The sequence below is a fragment of the Typopeltis vanoorti genome, chromosome 18 (assembly GCF_054136105.1).
Source record: "Typopeltis vanoorti isolate ZY-2024b chromosome 18, IOZ_Tvanoo_1.0, whole genome shotgun sequence".
Lineage (NCBI taxonomy): Eukaryota > Metazoa > Arthropoda > Arachnida > Uropygi > Thelyphonidae > Typopeltis > Typopeltis vanoorti.
In genome coordinates this window covers 26,855,664-26,878,767 of record NC_143566.1, presented here as the reverse complement: position 1 = coordinate 26,878,767, position 23,104 = coordinate 26,855,664, and the positions used below count along the sequence as shown (strand labels likewise).

Sequence of the window (23,104 nt, the reverse complement as noted above, 5' to 3'; positions counted from 1 at the left end):
ACAACACACACACACACACACACACACACACACACACACACACACACACACACACACACACACACACACACACACACACACAGAGAGAGAGAGAGAGAGAGAGAGAGAGAGAGAGATGAAGCATTGGGAACAAATTGGGAACCGGGCTTGTATTTTGGCGAAATTTCCCAGTGCTGCACCTTTTTGTGCTTTATGATTCGGCACTGATAGGGCAAGGTGTAGACAGGAAATTCAAAGTAATTCGTTTTCTGGTTTCCATAAGAATACGCTGATATCATCACCTAAATTCGTAAATCATTGGTCAATTTATGTCTGGAAACTCTTCGCACTAACAATATAATCATCTGTAACACAAAAAATTCTCTCCATATACATGAACCATCTGCCAATTATATTATGTAGTGTGAAGTCTGGAAAGAGTCACACTATTTTCTAAATTCTTGGCATAAACTGATTTGGTGAGATGTTATTATTTGGAATGTCGCCACCAGCGACATGTTTCAGTCGGACTACGTGTACATGCAGTTAGTTTAATCGAAACGATTGATTTTTTTTTACAAATAATATTATACTTGTTAATAGGATTTTAGGCAGAGGCAACGTGTTTTTGTATTCACGTTCCTGTTGCAGATGGCTACGGTATCTGAATTTGCGCTCGCTCATATTCGTTCCTTGGTGCAGTTTTTAGGTAATAGTTATTTTTGAAACTGATGGAGTGATCGAATATTATACGTTTTCAGTCCTTTTCCTCTCTTAAAATGCAATTAGACTTCAATTTGCACTGGTCCAGTGCTTTATAGAAATATTGGTAGTACTTTGAACCTCCGTAGCTCAGTCGGTATAAACGAAGTCCTTTGGTAGGAAAGACCTGGGTTCGATTCTCGTCCATGACGTGACTTTTAATCTGTCTATTTCGACTAAAGGTGAGTTAGCCGGTCTCATACAGAGGTTTTCACCCTGAAACTCAGATTTTTCGTTCCCCAGAACAGGCAAACCGGCCTCGTGAACACACACATCTACAATCATAAATGCGTAGGGCAAGGAAGGCAACGGGAAACCACTTTGTTTCATAATCATTATTCCCTGGTAAAATGGCATATTGCTCTCCAACCAACCATAAGGTTGAGTACTAAAACAACAACAACAGTAATTCTTTACAGAAAAGCACTGTTATGAAAACATCAATAACCAAGCAGCTGTCATATTCATTAGAGTTGTTTGAGATATGTGAGTGGGATGGGGTGGGGAACAGGTTAGACTAAAGCCAGTGTTTCATGAGAGATATGAGAGTGGGTCAATTACAGACTATAATTTCCAAGAATGGTTGCAATTCCTTCCTTTTTATATTGCAATGAGAAATATAGCAAGGTTTTCTCTTTAGGGAATGTATGTATAGCCGTTTCTTTAGACTGATAATTATGTAATTTGTGAAGAGCATGGCATTCCATGGTCTTAGATTACTACATTCATTAAACGTTTCATAGTCAACGAAGTTTTTCTATTTTATTTTAATTCTAGTGTTAAATAAGGTTCTGACTACTGTTCATTTCGATACATCCCACCTACCTGTATGAGACAATAATATTTTAACTTTTCATAGATTTCTTGTTGGCAAACCGTTTGTAGTGACAAGGAAGAACTAGGACAAATCCTTGACACATTTAATGAGATTAGTAAGAACAGAGGACTTAAGCTCAATCCTAGCAAGACAAAGATTATGGTTCGCAAAGGAAATACAGATAGGGAAGCTCCTGAGAAACAAGTGTACCTTAATGGAGAAAGAATTGAGGAAATCAGCAAGTTCGAGTACCTGGGATCCATTATTAATGTGAAAAATTGCTTCAGAAGACGTCAAAAGGTTAGGAATGGCTAAAACAACAGTCAGAGACCTGCCTAAAATCCGGAAGGATGGATCTACCTCCATATGAACAAAGTTGAGGATTTTGGATGCAGCTGTTTTTTCGACAGCGACTTATGGAAGTGAGACTGGAAACCTAAAGAAATCTGATAGAATAATGATTGCTGCTTTTGAGATGAGGTGTTACAAAAGGCTGTTGAGGATATCATACACTGAAAGGCAGGCAAACAGATGGGTGCTAGAAAGAGAAAGGATCGGTAGAACTTTAAGGCTCCTTCCTTAAGTCTATTTTTCAGGAGAAAGTTGAAATACTTTGAACACATTGAAAGGATGGAAGAAGGACCTCTCAAAATAATAATATAAGGGGAAGTTCTTTGGAAAAGAGGAAGAGATAGACCAGCAATGAGATGGATGGATGAATGGTTGACGTATCTGGAGTGACTGATCTTCAGAGAGTTGACGCCTCTATAAAAGTATACAACACGACTATTCGGCAAAGACTGGCGTGGCACATCAACTAGCATCTGCATGATCATACGACATCTGATGATGTCCAATGAATAGATGGGTGGAAAGCTTTAGCAATAATTTTACTTCACTGTGCTGATTAAAATTTCTACGATTTTATTTTTATTACCGTGAAATGCAGAACTCAGCAATGTTTCCCTACTACTTGTAATGTATAGAATGTGAGCTACTTGTAATGTATAGAATGCTTTGAGATATATTTCATTTGAGATATACTAGACAGGAAACTGCGTATGTGTTTCAGTTTCACGTGTCGTAAAACAACAAAGTCAAAATGGTAGATAGAATACTAATGTTCTCTGTGATAAGCATAGTTAATCGAAACTTTTCTGCAAGTGTAAACGGATGGAGATATGATCACATACAAAATATAACATATTTTTCATATTTTTCGACAAAATCATCTGTTCTTTCCTACATTATCAAATATTAGGAAATATCTAATATATTTGTTATCGTTAAGATGAAAAGGCTATTTTTTTCTGGAGAGGTTGATATAAGTTAAGGGGATAAACAATGAAAAACAATAAGGGATTTTTATCCCCTTAACTTATATTTGTTATCGATTGATCGTGTCTTCAGGATCGTCTAGATACTGATTTATTTAAATAAAGAATTGAGGAAATGAGAATGTAATGTTTCAAAGTGATGTTTCAGATATAGCATAGATATAGTAAGGCCATTTTTTCAAAAGTTATGTATTTTGTACTTAATTTCTAGAACTTGTAAGTTATACAAGTTATGTACAAGCTGCGGCTGGAAAACTTCATAATGTGCTGATACTTCTTGCAGCGATTGAATATACCATAACGATTCAACTTCGAATTAGTAACACTCTCGTAAGATTTCTTAAGGCTGGCATATATAAATATTTAAAGTAAATTTTTCATCATAATTTAATATGATCTGATATGAGTGAAATATATAAGTACTGAATATTAAAATCATTATCATATTTTTACATTATGAACGATTTTCTCTCAGTTATTTCAAAGTCAGAAAAAGCGAGGAAATGTGGAATTAACGAATTCTAATATATTCTCTTTCTGACTATTCAGTACTGATTAGGGCAATAGTTATTTTTTTCCCCCGAACCATGTAAGTAGTTATTACGTGAATGGGCTTTATCAGCGGAAACACATGATTGCTTCTCATCGACGACAAACAATCAATTTGGGAGACATCGCGTTCGACTTGGCAAGCGTGCACCATAACTTTCTGCCTACACGTCCTACAATACACGAAACCTGCTTGACATTTAGTAGCTGAATGCACGCTACACTTGTTGCGCGAGTCAACTTTCACTAGATGACTCGCTGAGAGCATTGCTAAAGGTGTCACGTAAGGGGAAGGGAGGATCACACTCGTCGAGGTTTGCGCTCGGAAAAAAATCAATACGGCAGTAATGGATATATATATAGGTAGAGGCGACATTAGCGTTCACCTCACGTTATTCACGTTTGTCACTTTACTGTATAATGTTTTCGTGTTATAGAGGATAATGCATTTAGTATTCTGCTGCTTTGGAAAAGAATTATTCTCTTTTTAACAAGTAAGTTTTCGTGCTTTGTCGTAATTAGCTGAACTATTTTCGAGTTTAATTAAAGTTATCCTTATAAAAAGCAAGTCGTGTTGTAAGCATGTCGAACTTATTTTCCCGATTTATCTCTCCATATATATTTTGTATTTATTATTTTTTTTTAGTACTCAATTTTACATGTTTGCCTCTATAACTTAGGTTGAATAACTTTTTATGTTAAGGATCATCATAAAAAATCCTTATATCAAAAAACATTGTCACTGATAGGTGTAATGTAAAGATGAATGCGATGGAGAGAAACAGAAATCATAGTGTGAAAGAAATAATATCACTAGGTTTGCTCTCACGCAATTAAAAAAATCAATGTTTACTGGTAATTATATATCTGAATACTTTCCGAAACATAAATATAACAAAACATTCCTCCATTATTTTAACAGTGACAATAATGTATAATCTTTTTGTAGCAATACTCTCCCACTCAAGAAAACTGACTCTAAAATATTATCAGAGGTAAAACAGTCATCCATCTTAATGGTGCAAGCTATTGTGCTTCTTTGTGTACTAAATATAAGATTTTTGACAGGAGAATAAGATTAAATACTTATACAGAAATTGTAATTGACCTTTGGTTGGGAAATCTGACAATTGTTCCTAATAAAATTATATTCACCACTCCAGATATCTTATTGAGACTCTAAATAGTGTCTCCTTCATATGATTGTAGCGTTCTGGACTCAGTAGTTTACTTGGATTTTCAATTGAATTTTTTCTAGTAATTTCTAAATAGGTGGATTACTATCATAACATTTAAAATATTTTAATAATCCAACCATTTATAAAATATCTTCGCTAAAATGTCTTCTTCAAAACAGGAGAAGCTAAAAAAAGGGAGGCATTATTGTAAAGGACAAAAAAAATTATATACTGTCTAACACACATTGGTGTTATTGGAGCTATATAAGTATTCTTGAAATTACTCATGTTCATATTTACGTGTGCTAAACGCGGACGATATTGTTGGGACGGGGAGGATATGAATAAAAAACGTTTCTGTGTTTTTATGAAGCTGTATAGCCGTGTGTACCAATTAAACCAGCTTTAAATTCCTGTCGGAGTTTTAATGGCTTTCTTTCCTCTCTTAATAAATAATTAATTTCATGTTACATTTAATTCTTGATATTTACTTATTTAAATAGACTTTAATATTCAGATCTGATAACCTGAAAAATAAAGGATTATTCATAATCACGCACTGCAGCTTTGATAGTGTCTCTGTGCTGAGAATAACACTGAAAGCTTTTAATATTGAACGATGAAGCAACATTAACAAATATACTTACCTGCAAGAAGCCTTTGTTACTAAAAGCTGTCAAAGTCTTTCAGAGGTGGAAGGATGTTAAGCATATGTATGTTAGTTGTTAACAGCGCGAAACTAAGAAACACGTAACTGCTAACACTGTATCCATGTTTACACTATGAAAAGCATATCATTTCTGGCGAGTTATGCCAACAACTAGACGTTACCAACGCCCTCATTGTACAAGGTAATGGTTTCCATGGTAACATATACTGCAGTTCGTCAAGGTGTCAGAGATTTCAAGTTGTGCATAGCAGTGGACTGTTTAAGGTCTTTTAAAGGAAGCATTTTGAAAAATGTAAGAATGTGGTCTCCTTAACTTTAGCTGTTAAGTGATTTGTTAGTAGTGGTTTATCATATAGAGCTACCATATCTACCAAATGTAGTACTCTGCGAATAAGCCCTACCCGCAAGCTAACACTAATCACATCCTTACTTTCTGATATAGGAATATAAATGATAAACCTGAACTAAATCTGTTCGACATTATAAAATTGAAAAAAAAAAAATATTATAATAACCGTCTTAATTCCCTAAACAGAATGAACGACTGTTAGTATGGACAACAGAATGTGATCTTTCTGAGATGATGATACAGTCTCTCAACCTATTCAAGCGAATTAGGACGTGAAATTCAAGGGATTTTTTAAATCCACCACGGAGAACACTGACTACGTATTCGCGATTTATTACAATGGCAGAATTCTTTTCTGCATTCAATGAGAGACGATGTGTAACTACCTAGATATTTCGTTACTTAACTTCCCACTAAATAAGAGATGTGACAAATTTATAAATTTACAAATTTATTTGCTAATTTATGCTTGACAGCATAAATTACTCGGCTGCTAGAGCTGAACGAATAGTCGTAGCTCTATTTCGACTAGATTACACAGGCATCAATTTTTGATATTATTTCACATTCGTATTCTATATTAATTCCTGTATTGATTATTGTTCGATACTGTTGGCACACTCTCCCTCGATGAGTCTTTGGACTCCCTGGAGGTGTCACATAATAATAATAATAATAATAATAATAATAATAATTAATAATCTAGGAAAGATTTCAACAAAATTTATATTTATATTGCTATGTATAAAACTGATGAATTTTAATAATAATTAAGCTAGTATAACTGAATATAAATATAACATCGTATTGAATCATGTTTGGCAACTGATCTTGTCAGAACTTTGATTTCAGCATAAAATCAGTGGTGAGGCTGTATATATGATGAGAAGCAGAAAACATTATTTCTCTGGACGCATTTCAATATTTCTTATTAGGAGTAATAGTGTTATCAAATACGGCTGCTTAAAAATTACAAATGAAAATTTTAATTTTAATAAGTTAAATTTATTTAATTTATTATATATATATATATACTTGCGAGGGATTTGAAGATCTGATATATATATATATATAAAGTTATAATGTGGTTGGTTAAGGAAAAGAAGGAAGCTGTTGATGTGTTTCTTAAATAGATGGAGGTAGTTATTGAAGAAAACAGTGTCAGAAAGACTCTTCCAAAGAACAGAGGCGGTACATTTTCCACAGCATCTATAAACGGAAACAGTTGCTAGTCAACGAAAGTACATGTAACAAGGTAGACAAAATCTGCGATAAAGTGATATGAGGGGTGGGGATGATAATGTATTAAATATACTTCCTTCTTCTGGAGAGCATCAAGAATTTAAGTAGATTTTCTGCGCCGCCTCAGATACTAGGAAAATGTTTTAGAACTTTAGTCGAATTTGTGATTTATATAATGTTAGGAGTTGTACTAGTGAATCGAAGAGGATCCCAATATTTTTGAATAATGAGAGAGCTGTAGATATGGGTATCATTAAAGGTGAGCCGAGATGAAATGTGACATTTTTTGCGTAAATAAGGCAAGACTATATTTTTGTGGGATTTAAAGTTAACTTCAAATCCCACCAAAACATAATCTTGATAAATAAGAAAGATAAGATTGTCTTCACGTCGCTTTGAAATATGATATGGAGATAAGTTTTTAAGACACTGGTTGAAAATCTTAAAGCTCGGATCATTTGAATACTATAAAGTTGGTTAAATGAAAAACGGTAATGCAGTGTACTGTCATCAACAAAACTGTAGATAGAATTTGAGGTAAGAAAGAAAACGTGATTAATTTCAAGCAGAAGAGCGGATGAAATCAGAGATCCATGCGGCATTGGTCAGGAAATCTGAAGAAACCATCCCCAGAATGGCACGTAGCGAACGATTAGAAAAGAAACTGATGAGCCAGTTGCAAAGGAAGGAGGGTAGACCTAATACGGTAGCCTGACTTTTTTGTGAGCAGATGCAGTAAGCTTGCTTCTTACTCTAATGGAAGTCTATTCTTAAGTCATTTTAAGAATAGACTTCCATTAGAGTAAGAAGCAATAATAATAATAAAAACATACCGTGATTTATTTTGACTAGTGGATATTAAAAAAAAAACTTATTAGCAACTATCGGATTCAACGTGAAGTAAAATGTCATGTGAATAAAAGTCAATGATTTTGAATGTGATTACAATAGTTTCATTTCTTGCTGTGAAGCGTGTAGTAATTATTGACAGTAAAAGAAAAAAAAATCTGGAAACGGGTACTACGAAGCCAGTAATCATGCTGCAGATTTTTTTCTTTTTCAAATGGCTGAACTTCAGTGTGATCACTCATCGAAAGTTACTAAAAACATTTAAATATTTCATCTGGAAAGCATGTAGGTTAAAGTGTGATAGAGATGTGTTTTTCGCAGTGTGGAATTGGCCCAATGATTTTATCCTCACTACCATGATAAGAGAGATGTGCCTTCACATTCTGTATAACCGTGCACTTAAAAAATTATACAGTTATGGGTCATCCATCTTCCACGAAGATAGTATTCTCAGTTACACAGCAAAGTATGTTATGGCATGGTTTGAGGATAACAACATGCCTAAACCAAGTGAATATGTTTGACATGAAGCTAATAGTAGAGGAGAGGTTGAGATGTGTGTAGCGAAGTGGAGTAGATTGTCCTCACGCGATGAATCCTTGGACTCCTTGGAGGTGTCATATAATAATAATAATTAGTGTGAGAAATCTTTCCTGGAGACTAGTACCGCTATTCCCCTCGAGACAGCAGCATGAACTAAAGTTGATTTCGCATGAATACTTTCGCATGAATACTTTCAAAACGGGTGCTAAGCCAGTTTTTTGAGGACAAAAAACTTGAAAATCGGTCTTTATAATTCTATAAATAAAAAGGCTGTTTTTACGTAAATAATCGTAAATATTTTTATTATTGTACGAGCACGTGGAAAGTTTATCATAGTCTAAACCTCTGATTTGGCCGAATGTGGGCGATTAATCTCGCCTTATGAAAAAGCAATATCTTGGTTATTGTTTGTATTGTTTCTCTGCTTTTGGCAAGATAAGCTGTGCGAAAGTTCATATAATTTTCCATAAAAGTTACGTTCTAGAAGTTGTTCATTTAAAACCATTGAAAATATCACGACAATCTTTATCGTATATTTAAATCACAAATATCATCAAAATTCGTAAAGTCATAATGTTTTAGTTTTATACATACGCATTTATGTATTTAGCAACACGACATTAAAAGTAATTTTATTAAAACATTCTGCGAAAATTATTTAAATTTCTATTTATTATAACTTGTACTTTCTTCAGCATCTCCTAGATGGCGGTACATGTAACGAATAACATTTTGCCATGATTCTAACTGCATCGTGAACTTTACAGACTAAACATTGTTAACACTAAATGCCAACTCACAACTAATTTCCAATATTTACTTGAATCAGAACTGATATTACACAGGAATATCAACTTTTAAATCAATATGGTATTTATCTGCTAATGCAGAGTTAATAAAGAAGAGAATAAAAATAAGAAATTACCTGTCGGACAAGATGTCACCTGATAATATTATGATTTCGTTGTTTTTTACTTTAACATTGTGTTGAAACCTGAAAGAAAGACCACAAATTATTTATTAAAGTTACACTTTGGTTGTCTGTATTATCAGTGTGTGTGTATGTGTGTGTGTGTGTGTGTGTGTGTGTGTTCGCGCGCGCGACGCGTGCCCTTCCTGTTTGCTATAATTCATATCAAACGCTGAGTTAATCCAAGCGCTCTGACATAACACGAAACTCATTATAAATTTCATTCGTGATGCTTCAGTTGAGTTTTCTATTAAAGTTTCACACTTATGTTAAAATATCTTTAAGTTCATCTTTTGAATGAGATTACGCCTGATGGTAGTTTGTTCTCCCCTGTGACCTTCACGTAATATGTTGCACGCAGCTATATTCAGAGAACTGAATAGCACATATTATTACCCCCAGGAGGGTGTTCAACAGTTTCATCTTTCCTCTGTACAGAAAGACGTATACATCTCAGTCATTACTTTTTTTTATTACTAAAAGCTTCCGGAAATTGTTCATTTTCCACCTCCCCTTTCTTTTTATTGTTTACTACGGGTTTTTTTTTCTCTTTTTTTTGGTATCACTCTGCTTATTTTTATTTAATCTTTTACTGGAATCCTCATTTAATCGATATTGCATTCTTATTTTAATGTGCACGCAATGTGAAGACAGATATACTGCATACTTTTTCAAATAAAAAAAAATACATCGTGCCTTATTTTTTGGACTCTTTCGCATAACATTTGAAAATAGAAGTGCGCTTCTTATTGCACAGCTGTTAAACGCATTAACTTACCTGAAGAAACATTGCACCACATACGAGGGAGGATGGCTGAAAAGTTCTTATAAATACCTAGAACAAAAATTAATTTGTTCTTATATATCCTAAAAGAAAAAGAACAAATTATTACAATTTGATGAAACATGGGGTTAAAGGGTTTTAAGATATGTTCTTTCTTGTGGTTATATAAGTTGCTTTAATATGATTTTTGTTTTAGGTGTTTATTAGAACTTTCCAGGCCTCCCCCGTATATCTGTAGTAAACGGAACTGTTTTATTATATAGAGAGCTATTTCTCTAATATCCAGTTTTCATGCACTTTCAATGTATTGATGATAGCCCATAATAAACCGAGGTGTCGATGACATTTAGTAATATTCACGAGCCTATATTTCTCAATGCAAAATTTGGAATACGGTTCTCTCAGTGTATTTATAAAGAATACTGGACTTTAAAATGAAAAGAAGCTTCTTTAACCCACTTTAAAAACGAAGTAAAGCGTTTTCTGTTGAACCAAGATCTCATCAAAATTCACTCACCATTAAATTCTTGATAATAAATAGCTGTTCATCATGTCACTCACTGATCTCACAAAAAAGTCATCGTCAACAGCATAATATTCAGTTGTAAATAAAGTTGCAATGACAGTCTTCATTGCAAAGCTTATACTGTTGTTAGCAGAGATGTATGGCGTGCCTTCTACAGATTTTAGCATGCTTCAATGGAAATGTTCCGCAGTTCCTCACGCTGAATATCTTTGAATTGTATTACCTGTTAAAGTTCATTTGAGCTTTTGCACATTGGAAATAGACAGTTCATCAACATCGATTCTTGTGTTAGAACTAGGTCATTAAACATGCGAAATTATGTCCAGATCGTTGTCCTGTGAAAATGTATAATATTTTTCGCTCCTGAAAACAGCGCGCGCGCACACACACACAAAAAAAAAATACCGAGTTATCTAGGATGTTAGCATGACTTGTTGCATTTTAGTAATTTTTCCGCTTACTGGAAGTCTCCAATATTGTGTCCTGAAAAAGATCTCTACGCTAACACACTTCTCCCTCCATGGTTCATTGGAGCAATAAAGATCTTTTTGAAATCCAGATACAGAATCTTCCATTGAATGCAAATGGTGAGTATCCATATTTATCAGAGAATGATTTTTTATTTATTCCGAGTTAAGATCTCTAAGGCATGGAATCATTCCATTGCTGAGCATAACTGTTTGTGATCACGTATTTTTATCGATCTCCGTTTAGTCCATGCAGTACTTTATGAAACGCACCAACAAACCAACATGTTTGCGACTGAAGACACAAGGTGATTCTCTGATCAATCAAAACACATATCTCACTTATAAATTCATTTCATTAATTGTTAATGAATTGCATGCAGTCATGAAGCTAGGACTTATGCTGAATAATGTTTTCTCCATAAATGATATCAGTTATAGCACTCTTTTTGCTTAATATTACTAAGAAAGCCCGCTACCGATCCGACCAGAACTAGCCACATCTGGTCATCTTATATTTGTTTTATTTACTTCTTTTTCGTTGATTCTTCTAGTAAAAGTCAAGTTTTCGCATGAATGAGTGCTGGATAACTGGTTGAAATACAGACGTTGCATGAATAGTACTGACTGTTAACCGTTTGGCGCTACGGAACACATTGCCTATGAACAATTCCATGAATATCGAAACAATCAGCATTGTTTAGATATCTTAAAATGGTGCGAACTAGTCATCCTTGTACACCGTTTCTAGATCATTAAATGTTCCCGAAGCTGATTTACCCAGTTTAAAATAAAATATTGTCACCACTCGTTGTTTCTTTTCGAAGTTTTGACACGAGGCATCTCACTCAACGCATATGTGGTCTATGGAAAGAGCACAGTTTAATGGTTAAAATGATATACTGTTTTTCCCATTATATTTAGAGTACGCCAATAAAAAGAAGAAAAAAACTCTCTCTGGGCACACCTGTATTGTCAAAAACAAAGCCAGTTATATTGTATTTAAGCATGCAATTTACTTAAAGGAACTCATCATCGCAACTGTACCATGCCTGTCCATATATGTGAAATGTATGAGATAAGTACATCGCTTTTCTTAATATTTCTCTTGCTATATCATACAGAGGAAAGCCACGGCGGAGGAACAGCCATTGTTTGTCGCGAAGAACATTAAAATTACATGATGTACCATGAACCTGAGCAGTCTGCCTTACGAAACATGCCGTCTCCTCGAAGGACAGTCATCTGAAAGAAAATTAAGGTTCTGCAACAGCTGATTCCTTATGAAAAGTCTATATCGAGAAGAGTTGTGGGGCATTATTACATCGAACTCATGTATCATGGACTACAACTATCCCCCTTCATGCGAAATGGTGCTCTTTGACCCTTCTTGTCATAATTATTTCTTAAAGTCACATTTATCACAACGTTATTATTAATGGAATATTCGAATCCCGCATAGTAAGCGAAGAACTTTCAGTGAATTTAGCCTATTCATACGGAGGTAGCAGAGTTTTACATCCCGTAAAAGAGGCAAGCCGACCAGAACACGTTCAATTAGCCGAAGAAAACTTTAGTTGCTTCGGCTGTAATTCAAAACAATCCAAATCAAACTTACCCTAATTGACGAATTTTCTAGTGTGTGTGTGTGTGTGTGTGTGTGTGTGTGTGCGCGCGTGCGCGTGCTTCTATTACTATAATTTTAGATTGACGATGCCTGTGAAATAAGGCGAAAATTTTAAGTGATTTGTGTTAATGAATTTTCTGATGTCTACTTACTTTCCTATTCATAACGTTTATATCGAAACAATACTACGCTTTTGGAGATATTTTAAAACTCGCACCCTTCCACGGATTAAGAGAGATCTTGATATTATCCTCAAGCTAGATGGAACACTGATCATTTTTGGGAACATTAAAAGACTAACTGCCAGCCTGGCTGGCCGAGTGGTTAGCGTATCCGCTTTCCAGCTAAAAGGCTGCGGGCTCGAATCCCGCCGTGAGCATGGATGTTTGTGATTGTCTTTGGAAACACCAGTGGTGGTCGGCGGTAGATGGCGTTGGTGCAGTTGTGGTCAGTTGGTGGATTGAGCTGTGGAGACAGTTGTAGAGCAGGTGCCCTCCCTCGATGAGTCTTTGGATTCCTGGAGGTGTCAAATAATAATAATAATAACTTTGGATTTCCATTTACGATTGGATAAAAAAAGGACCGATTTCTAACACCGGCGGATAGTTCATACTCTTGGATTTTTTTACCTGCGAAGTTACTGAAGAGATTAAGTGTCAAAACTAATTTCACCATAAGATTGCATTAGAAAAGAAAATTAACGTCACATCTACGGTTATTTTGTTAAAGCGCACAGGTAAAAGCTGAGTTGCTGGTTAAAATGCAGAACATACATATATATATATATATATATATATATAATTTAACTAGTCTTCTACTGTTTTTGCTGATTGTATTGTCTATTTACATATTTAATTAATTTCATATCTTCATTAAATTGTGCCTAAATAGCTGAAATGCTTTCTTGTTCCAGTGTTTTCCAATAAAAATGGAGATAAGATACGTTTCGCATTCCTGCTTGTTTCATTTTTTGTCTTTTATTGCTAATTTTCTTAACACATCTGATGCAGCAGGTAATTTACTGAGTCCTGATGACTTGTGATGGATTTATTTAGGAACAACCTCTGCATAAGAATTTGCATTTAATATATCAAATTGTGATATCAAGTTTAATGCCGTTTATTTTTATAATGTGATACATATAGATGATTAATAACAAGTGAGATAATGAGCACTCTTGCTACATTGATGAGACATCAAACAATCCTGATTGTCCTGTACATCCTTAAATTCTAACTGTTTACTTACAGGCGCAGGCATTATACTGTTTTGTGAAATGTTTCATTTACATCATATACAGGGTGTTCGGGATAAATTTGACAGTTTCGTAAGGAAAAAGAAAATCTTCTTTGTATCTATTAAATTTAATGAATTGACAAAAAAACATTACAGGCAGAGTTAATTACAATACTATCAATAAGATTTACTCAAAATAACCACCATTAGCATCGATCACAGCTTCAATTCTGCTTCGGAACCTCGAACAAGCTGATGCTACAGTCTCCCTGGGAAGGGCCGCAAAAACTGTTTTAATTTTATCCATTAACTGGGCTTTTGTATTACTGGAAGTGCGATTGGTGTCTTTTTCAACTGCGCCGCATACAAAATAATCCATGGGGTTAAGGTCTGGGGAGTTTGGAGGCCAAACATTTGGACTGGTGAAGTCGTAGAAATTTTCAGACAACCATTTTTGACTTTTCCCAGAGGTGTGGCAAGGGGCCGAATCCTGCTGCCATACATACGGCCTACCATTGGCTACCCTTGTTATCCAGGGCTTGACTACAGTTAGCAACTCCACGAACAAAGCCCGAATTCCAATGCCAGGGTTCTTCAACACCTGTTCCTGCAGATTTGCGAGGAATTCTGCTGTACGAACGCAATCAGATCGTCTGCTAGGGATCTTTCTTCTTGCTACATCCTCGTAGTCACCATTGCAAGTCTCTAGTTCATGCCTGATTGTTTTTACTGTATTCAGGGAGCATTGGGCAGCAGTCGTAATATCCTTATTTTGATGGCGGGCACGAATCATCATGATACAAGTTATTCTCTTCCATGATTCAGGTGGGTTCCAGCTATCCATCCTTTCTGACATCTTGTATATGAATGAAGAAGGGTCCAAACTTTTAAATGAAGAGAAGTGTGTGTTAATACATGTAACTTACGGAAAAATATAATTAATTATAAATATGTCAAATTTATCCCGAACACCCTGTAATTGCAGAGTTTTGAGTAGCTTTTTCACAAGCATTCTTCGCTTATTTATCTGAAAATAAAAATGTGGTCCTGTAAATCCCTGTCTGACCTGTAACCAGATTGTTCTTGCCTATATTTCTCTTTCACAATTTCTCTTAGCCTCTAATCAAGTACGCTTACATAAATCTTATATAATAGAACACTCACCACGGAAATTCATCCGCATTTCTCACATTTAGTTTTATTTCCATGTTTGATAGATTGATAATATGAGAACATTACTCTAATTACTGAATTCGATCTTCTTAACAGAACTGAATTAGGGAATGTGGCCACAAAACTTCTATACTTCTATATTTTAGCATTTATGATTAATCATCTACTCCAGCTGTCTTTTCACATTTCAGATTTATGACTGCTTTTTTATTTCTATTTCCAGTACTGAATTGTACTCGTAATTGTTAGCGATTATTTCATTTAATAATTTTTCAAGGTAATTACTCCAGACATCTATCTTCAGTTCTTATGTCACTTTTGCCATCTTTGATTCTTCTGAACAATACCTTTTGCCCATTTCTAAGCTTCTTCAATAGCCGTCATTTATCCACCTTCATGATTTTTATCTTCTGTATTTTTCCCAGGGGCGAAGAACTTTTATCAACTTTTCAGTGGAAGGTGAGTTAGCTGATCTCATGGGGAGGTGTTTGATCCCGCAGCCAGGCAAACCGGCCAGGATCACACACATTGTGTGTGTGTGTGTGTGTGTGTGTGTGTGTGTGTGTGTGTGTGTGTGTGTGTGTGTGTGTGTGTGTGTGTGTGTGTGTGTGTGTGTGTGTGTGTGTGTGTGTGTGTGTGTGTGTGTGTGTGTGTGTGTGTGTGTGTGTGTGTGTGTGTGTGTGTGTGTGTGTGTTCCTGGTCGGTTTGCCTGGCTGCGGGATCAAACACCTCCACATGAGATCAGCTAACTCACCTTCCACTGAAAAGTTGATAGAGTGTGTCAGAAAGTTTTAAACCGAACCAAGGTTGAGCAGCTTTCAGAGGGTGAATTGTAGGCTGAAATACACACCCATCACTGAATTAAAAATGAAAGCGTTTGGAAACAAGAACCAAACCTTAGAGATTCAATGGCAAATCCTACGAAAAGATTGACTCAGCCAGACGGGAACGAGAGGTTGTCTGTAAGGATAGTAAAATCAGAAGTGAAGGAAAAGAAGAAAGCAAATCGAAGGTTCCTGGCAAGTAGAGAATACAGAGAAAAGTGTAAGAAAGCGACGTACTTGTGTGAAATTAGCTATACAAAAAAAATCATGGGAAGATTTGGTAAGAACAGAAAAACTAAATATCAGGAAGGTGGCAAAATATTCTGGAGACTATTGAAAAAGCTTAGAAATGGAGAAAAGAGTGCTGTAAAAGGAAATAGAGATGATAACAGTGGCACGAAAACTGAAGATAACGATATTTTATATGTCTGGAGTAATTACTTTGGAAGACTGCTTAAATGAAACAAGCAGTATCAGCATGATGGTAGAAAATTCCCAACAGGAATGCAGTGGAATACATATCCATACTTGAAGTAGGAAAAGTAATCCAAGACTTGAAATATTGAAAAGCAGCTGAAGCAGATATAATTTGGCCAGAAATGCTCAAGCATGGATGTATAAAAGTCTTACAGTGGCTTCACTTCATAGTTCAGAATGCCTGGACAGAGGATCGAATGCCAGATGATTGAAGCAGAGTTCTCATAGTGCCCATATATAAAAAGGGAAATAAAACTGAATGAGAGAATTACAGAGGAATTTCTCTTCTGAGTGCTCCTGGTAAGATTTATGAAACTATACTTGAAAAACGACTAAGAAAAAATTGTGGAAGGGAAACTTCGTGAAGAACAAGCTAAATTCAGACCAAATAGAGGTTGTCAGGATCAGATTTTCACTTTAACACAGATAGTTGAGAAATCTTGGGAATACAATAAGGATTTGTATTTAAGTTTTGTTGATCTGGAAAAGGCATATGACAAGGTGACAAGAGGATAGTGCTTCAAAATGCTACAGTTATATGGTGTAAATGAGGCATTATATCAAGCGATACGTAGTCTCTATTTAAGCTGTAAGACAGCAGTTAGACTTGAAGGAGGTACGTGAAGATGGTTTCAGGTAACATCAGGTGTCTAACAAGGGTGCACATATCTCCACTGTTCATTCATTATCTATATGGATCACATTATGAAAGAAAGCGGTATTAAATCTGATATCAAAATTGGCAATATTAATCTTAGCTCTTTACTTTATGCAGATGATGTTATACTTTTGAATAAATCCACCAAAAATTTGTAAACTAAACTGAATAACTGTTGTAACAAATTTGGTATGAAAATCAGCAATATAAAGACAAAGACAATGAAAATAGACAGAAACATTGAAAACAGCAACTGTATAGTGAATGGTGAACATGTAGAACAAGTAAAACATTTCAGCTATTTTGGCACAATTTTCAGTGACGACAGAAAATTAAATAGGGTAATAAACAACAGAATTAGTAAAGCTAGTGTTGTAGGAAGTCAGTTGAATAAATTTATATGGAATAAGAAAGAAATTAGTCAAAACACTAAATTATCTGCATACAATACTGTGTTCAAACCCATTTTAATTTATAGATCTGAGAGCTGGGTTAGAAATAAAACACTTGATCAAATCCTTTGCTACGAGCTGCCCGAGTTTGTACTACGTACTTGGACTACGTGCATTTGCTCACTCTAGTAGTCGCCGATACTTTTATAGTTTACTATACTATATTCGGCCTGAAACTCTCTGATTCCAATCTTTGAGTTTCTTATTCGGTTTTAAAACAATGTGGGATTAATATCCCCTTAATTTAAATAATGTTTATATCGCCGAAATGAAGCCGATTGGCTCTTTATAAGTAACTTAATGGGTGCACCTTTTTGACAACTCGTATAGCAGAGTATATAAGTTCTTTTCACTATACCTTTTGGTATTAATTTGGTCTAGCTACTCACTGATGAAGCCTCAATAAAGGCTGAAACGTGGTGGGTATATTACATTATGGTGGGTAGTGACCTCCCACCATAATGTAATAACAGCATACATTTCCTAGGAAATGTGTTTTTACATTATGGAAAATACCTAAGAATAGCGATCAGAACTTTGCCTTCTTTGCTACTAGCTGCCCGAGTTTGTACTACGTACTAGGACTACGTGCATTTGCTCACGCTAGTAGTCGCCGATACTTTTATAGTTTACTATACTATATTCATATGAAGCATTGCACTGTATGGATGTGAAACCTGGATTCTAGGCAGAGAAGATGTAAGAAGATTGGAGGCTTTTGAAATGCGGTGCTGGCGTCGCATGAATAAAATAAAATGGGCAGAAAAAAAATCAAACCAACAAGTCCGGAGAGAGATAAACGAAACAAGAACTCTAATAAAATCGATCAGAATTAGAAGGGATAGGTGGTTTGGACATATACTTCGGCATGATGAACTTATGAAAAGAATACCTGAAGGCAAAATAGAGGGGAAAAGAAGAAGAGGCAGACCAAGGAAAAGCTTTCTTGACCAAGTCAAAGACAGTACGGGTTTGAAGAGTTACCAGGAGGTTAAGAAGAAAGCCAATGACAGAGCGGAATGGAGTAAATTGCTGCTGAGCTACCAGTCCGAAGACTGATGCAACTGATGATGATACTATATTCGGCATGAAACTCTCTGATTCTAATCTTTGAGTTTCTTATTCGGTTTTAAAACAATGTGGGATTAATATCCCCTTAATTTAAATAAACTTGATCAAAGACTGGCGACATCTGATGTGAGATTTCTGAGAAATATGGCATCAGTGGCAGCATATTAAAAATGAGGATATTTGGAAGGAACTTGCCATTGTTAGTATTCAGGATTGTGTTAGTAAAGCTAATCTCAGGTGGTATGGTCACTTAAATAGAATGGGAGAAGAAAGATTAGCAAAAGAAGTGTTCTTTATCAGATTACTGGGAAAAGACTCAGAGGAAGACCAAGATGGATTGATGCAGTTAAAAGCGCCTTAAAAGACAGAAACATAAGATCTTATAATATTGAAATCTTGACAGAAAACAGATTAATGTTAAGGGAAATTGTTGATCGGAAGTCAGTAATGGTGTAACCTTTTCATGTTGTACTATCATAATTATCCTAGGGATGCGCAGCAGCTAGGCTCTCGTTCCTGCACCCTGTTAGTACCCATTAGGGGAAACTAAAGCTACCATCAACCAAACGTAAGTGATCAAACTAAAATGCTCCCAAATTTCTGCCCTAAAGGATCCTACCTGGGGCCAAGCCTAAAAATAATATCATTTAATATTGAAGGTTTCTCCAGTGTTAAGCAAGATCTCATTGCAAATATTTGCAGAGATAATGACTGCGATGTGCTCTGCCTGCAAGAAACTCACAGAGGAGAAGGTGCTGTAAGACTTTACATCCATGGCATTAAACTTATCGAAGAAATACCCCACGATAAATATGGCAGTGCAATATTTACAAAAGAGAACTTGATCCCATCGTCCATTGAATCAACGAACAACAGAAACATTGAGATTATTACGATCAAATTTAAAAACATCTCAATCACCTCAGTCTATAAACCACCATAAGAAGCTTTCTCCTTCCCTGACATCCTCCTCAATAATAATGCATACATGACTAATGTTGTATTAGGTGACTTTAACAGCCATAGTGTTAACTGGGGTTACACAAACTCCAACAAAGATGGAGCACTTGTTGAAAAATGGGCTGAAACTTTTCTCTAAACGGGATACATAATCCAAAACTCCCTGCATCTTTCAACAGTGGCAGATGGAAGCGAAGCTATAACCCTGACCTCATATTTGTTAGCTCAAAAATATTCAACATCTCTGTTAACATGTTCATTGCCAATCACGCGATATCGCGCGATGCGTGTTCTCACCAAACTGCCGATCACGTGTTATTGCGTGGACGTCGTTAACTAAATAAAAAATAAAATAAAAATAAAAGTTGGCCACCACACGAAATTCCAATTTTCAGCTTGGCAATGAACTATATCACGCGATGCGAGTTCTCACCAAACGGCCGATCACGCATTATCGCGTGGACGTCGTTAACTAAAAAAAAAAATAAAAAAAATTTGGCCACTACACGAAATTCCAATTTTCAGCTTGGCAATGAAAGTGTTAAAAAGGTTTTAAATCTGATTCCACATACTCAACATAGATCTATAATGCTTCAATTCAACCCAGCAATTATGCCTAACACCGTCCCTTACAGACGACGATTTAATTTCAAAAGCTAATTGGAAGGGTTTCATGGAAGATCTTGACCGCTCCATAGACGAAGTCCCTCTAAACCTTCAAGAGTATCCAGAATTCATAAAAATACTGAGGAAAATCTCCACCAAACACATCCCCCGAGGATGCCGCATACTATACCAGCAATCAACCAGCAACTGTATTCCAGGACTTTCCAGTGACATACAAGCCCAGTATGCTGATTACTTACAACTTTACAACACCAAACTCTTCTCAGAAGAGACTATCCAAGCAGGAGAAAAATTATGCTCCAAGATGGTAGAGGAAAGGCGTTCCTCATGGAAAAAAGAAATAGAAGCCCTTGATATGACCCATAGTAGCAGAAAGGCATGGACCTTTACAACAGAATTAGGAAGGATTTTGCTAAGCCATATGAGCATCCACAGGTAACAGCTAATCAAGTTACTCACCAGCTGCTGCTGAATGGAAAATTCACTACAAAACACACAAAAAAATAAGATACTTAGAACCCCAAGTGAGGAACAAAATATGATTAACTCAGATTTCACCATTACTGAACTCAACGCTGCATAAATCTATTAAAACCTAGAAAATCTGCAAGCCTTGATGATGTCTGTAATGAACAGATTAAACATTTTGGAACCAGGACTAAAGAGTGGTTATTAAACCTATTCAACACTTGCCTCAGAACCCTAAGGATACCAACTATCTGGAGGCATGTCAAAGTGGTGGCTTTTCTGAAACCAGGGAAAACTCCAACCGAAGCAAAAAATTACAGACCTATATCACTACTCAGCAACCTCTTTAAACTCTATAAACGATTAATTTTGAATAGGCTACAACCCCTAATCGAACCCCATCTTATTGCTGAGCAGGCTGGCTTTAGACCAGGCAAATCCTGCACATCACAAATTCTCAACCCAACTCAATATATAGAAAATGGTTATGAGCAAAACTAGCCACAGGAGTAGTCTTTGTAGACCTAACTGCAGCATATAATATGGTACCATAAACCATCTAACACTCAGAAATAAAATATATAGAGAATAGCTAGAGACTATCGCCTTGTCCTCATGATCCGATCACTCTTGGAAAACAGACGCTTTTACGTGGCCCTTGGGAGTAGAAAGAGCCGCTGGCACCATAAAAAAAAATGGCCTCCCCCAGGGAAGTATGTTATCACCATTACTTTTCAACATCTACGCCAACGATCGTCCCATCTTTCCAGGAACTAGAAATTTTATCTATGCTGATTACCTTGCCATAACTACTCAGTCAAAAAATTTCAAGTCCATTGAAACTACTCTATCACTTGCCTTAAATAGTCTAACCACATACTATACCAGCAATCAATAAAACCAAACCCCTTGAAAACCCAGACTGGCCTTTTCCACCTTAATAATGAGGAAGCCAACAGAAAGATTTCTTGGGAAGGCTCTAATATGGAACATTCCTGGAACCTAATCTATCTCGATATGACTCTCGATGGCACCCTCTCATATAAAACCCACATAGAAAAAACAAAGCAAGAAGCAACATACTAAGAAAGCTTACCTCCTCCAAATGGGGTGCAGACCCTAGCACACTGAGATTCTGCTGCTGAATATGCCTGCCCAGTATGGTCTAGATCCTGCCATGCTGAAAAACTTGATCCAGCACTGAATGAAAGCTGCCGCTTAATTACAGGATACCTGAAACCAACACCACTAAAAGACCAGTATATTTTGGCTGGTATTGCACCCCCCCCCTTCAATTCGAAGATCTGCATCCTCAGCTGACGAAAGAAGCAGACAAATTAATGATGAACGCCACCCACTATTCGGCCAGACCACAGTGTCCCAAAGACTAAGATGCCGACATAGCTTCCTGACAACTGTTGAACCACCTAAAAACTTCCCAGAGACTGCAACAATGGCTTACATTATATCCTGAAAATAATACTGGTATTCCAACAGCCAAACATCTTCCACGTGGTGCCCATTTGGACTGGAATACTTGGAAAATCCTCAACAGACTCCGGACGATAGGACGCTGCAAACAAAACCTCATCAAATGGGGCTACCTCACTGGCCCAGACAATTGTGAGTGTGGAACAACCCAGTACATGGAACACCTTCTTTCATGTCCCTTTCTTCCATCGCCTTGTGCAAAAGAGGACCTTATATCCTGCACAGAAAGAGCAGTTGATTGTGCAAGATACTGGAGGAACATATGACCATGTTTATTGTATATAAGTTATGTATAGTTTCCTTTTTTTTCATATTTATTTATTATTCCCTGTATAATTCACCTACCAAATCTAAGCTGATCTCATTGTGATGTATCCAAATAAATAAATAATTATCCTGTTCACCCCTTGAAGATACATATCAGGAATTTGATGATGATATTAAGAGCAAAATTTCTATCTTGCCGATGATGTGAATATGAGCAGACTAGTCATTTCTTCGGATGAGTTAAGTTGTCTTTAGGATTATCTTAAAAGGAATGGAAGAATAGATACAAGGCATGTAGAAAACATAATTTGAAATCGAATGTGAACAAATGCAAGCAAATGAGATATGGTAAGATGCTAATAACAGATTAATATGAGTTGAATAGACAAGCTCTAGATAAATTTAATGAATACAAAGATTCAGTGGTTTGGTTGATAGGGAATTTAATTATGATACCGTTATAGAAGTATATGGGTCAATACCGAATCATAATTTGCTGCTTTGCTCTCACCGAGTTTTTTAACCCATGTCTAGAGAATCGAAGGTATTCAGAGAAATAATATTTTATTTCTTTTTCTAAAATAAATATTTTAGAAATCAATTAAAAAAATTATTATTAAAAAAAGTAGTAGTACTAGTATTCTGTTATGCATGTAATTTATATCCGTATATGTACTGGTATACATATGTGCACATGTATACATTGTAAGTAGTACGTATGTACGAGTATGAACATTTAAAAGTTTTGAGT

The 23,104-nt window shown here is 35.8% G+C and overlaps 1 protein-coding gene and 1 long non-coding RNA gene across 3 annotated transcripts in view; one reads left to right on the top strand and one right to left on the bottom strand.

Annotated features, from left to right (window-relative positions):
- Positions 1-23,104, top strand: part of LOC150096562 (uncharacterized) — a 197,838-nt gene that overhangs the window by 55,516 nt on the left and 119,218 nt on the right. The gene's annotated exons all lie outside the window — the stretch shown is intronic.
- LOC150096563 (sodium-dependent neutral amino acid transporter B(0)AT3-like) overlaps positions 1-23,104 on the bottom strand; it is a 292,659-nt gene that overhangs the window by 161,815 nt on the left and 107,740 nt on the right. The window contains exon 2 of the mRNA XM_090408129.1: positions 9,201-9,269. The gene's annotated coding sequence lies outside the window, so the exon portion shown is untranslated. The remainder of the gene's footprint in view (positions 1-9,200; positions 9,270-23,104) is intronic.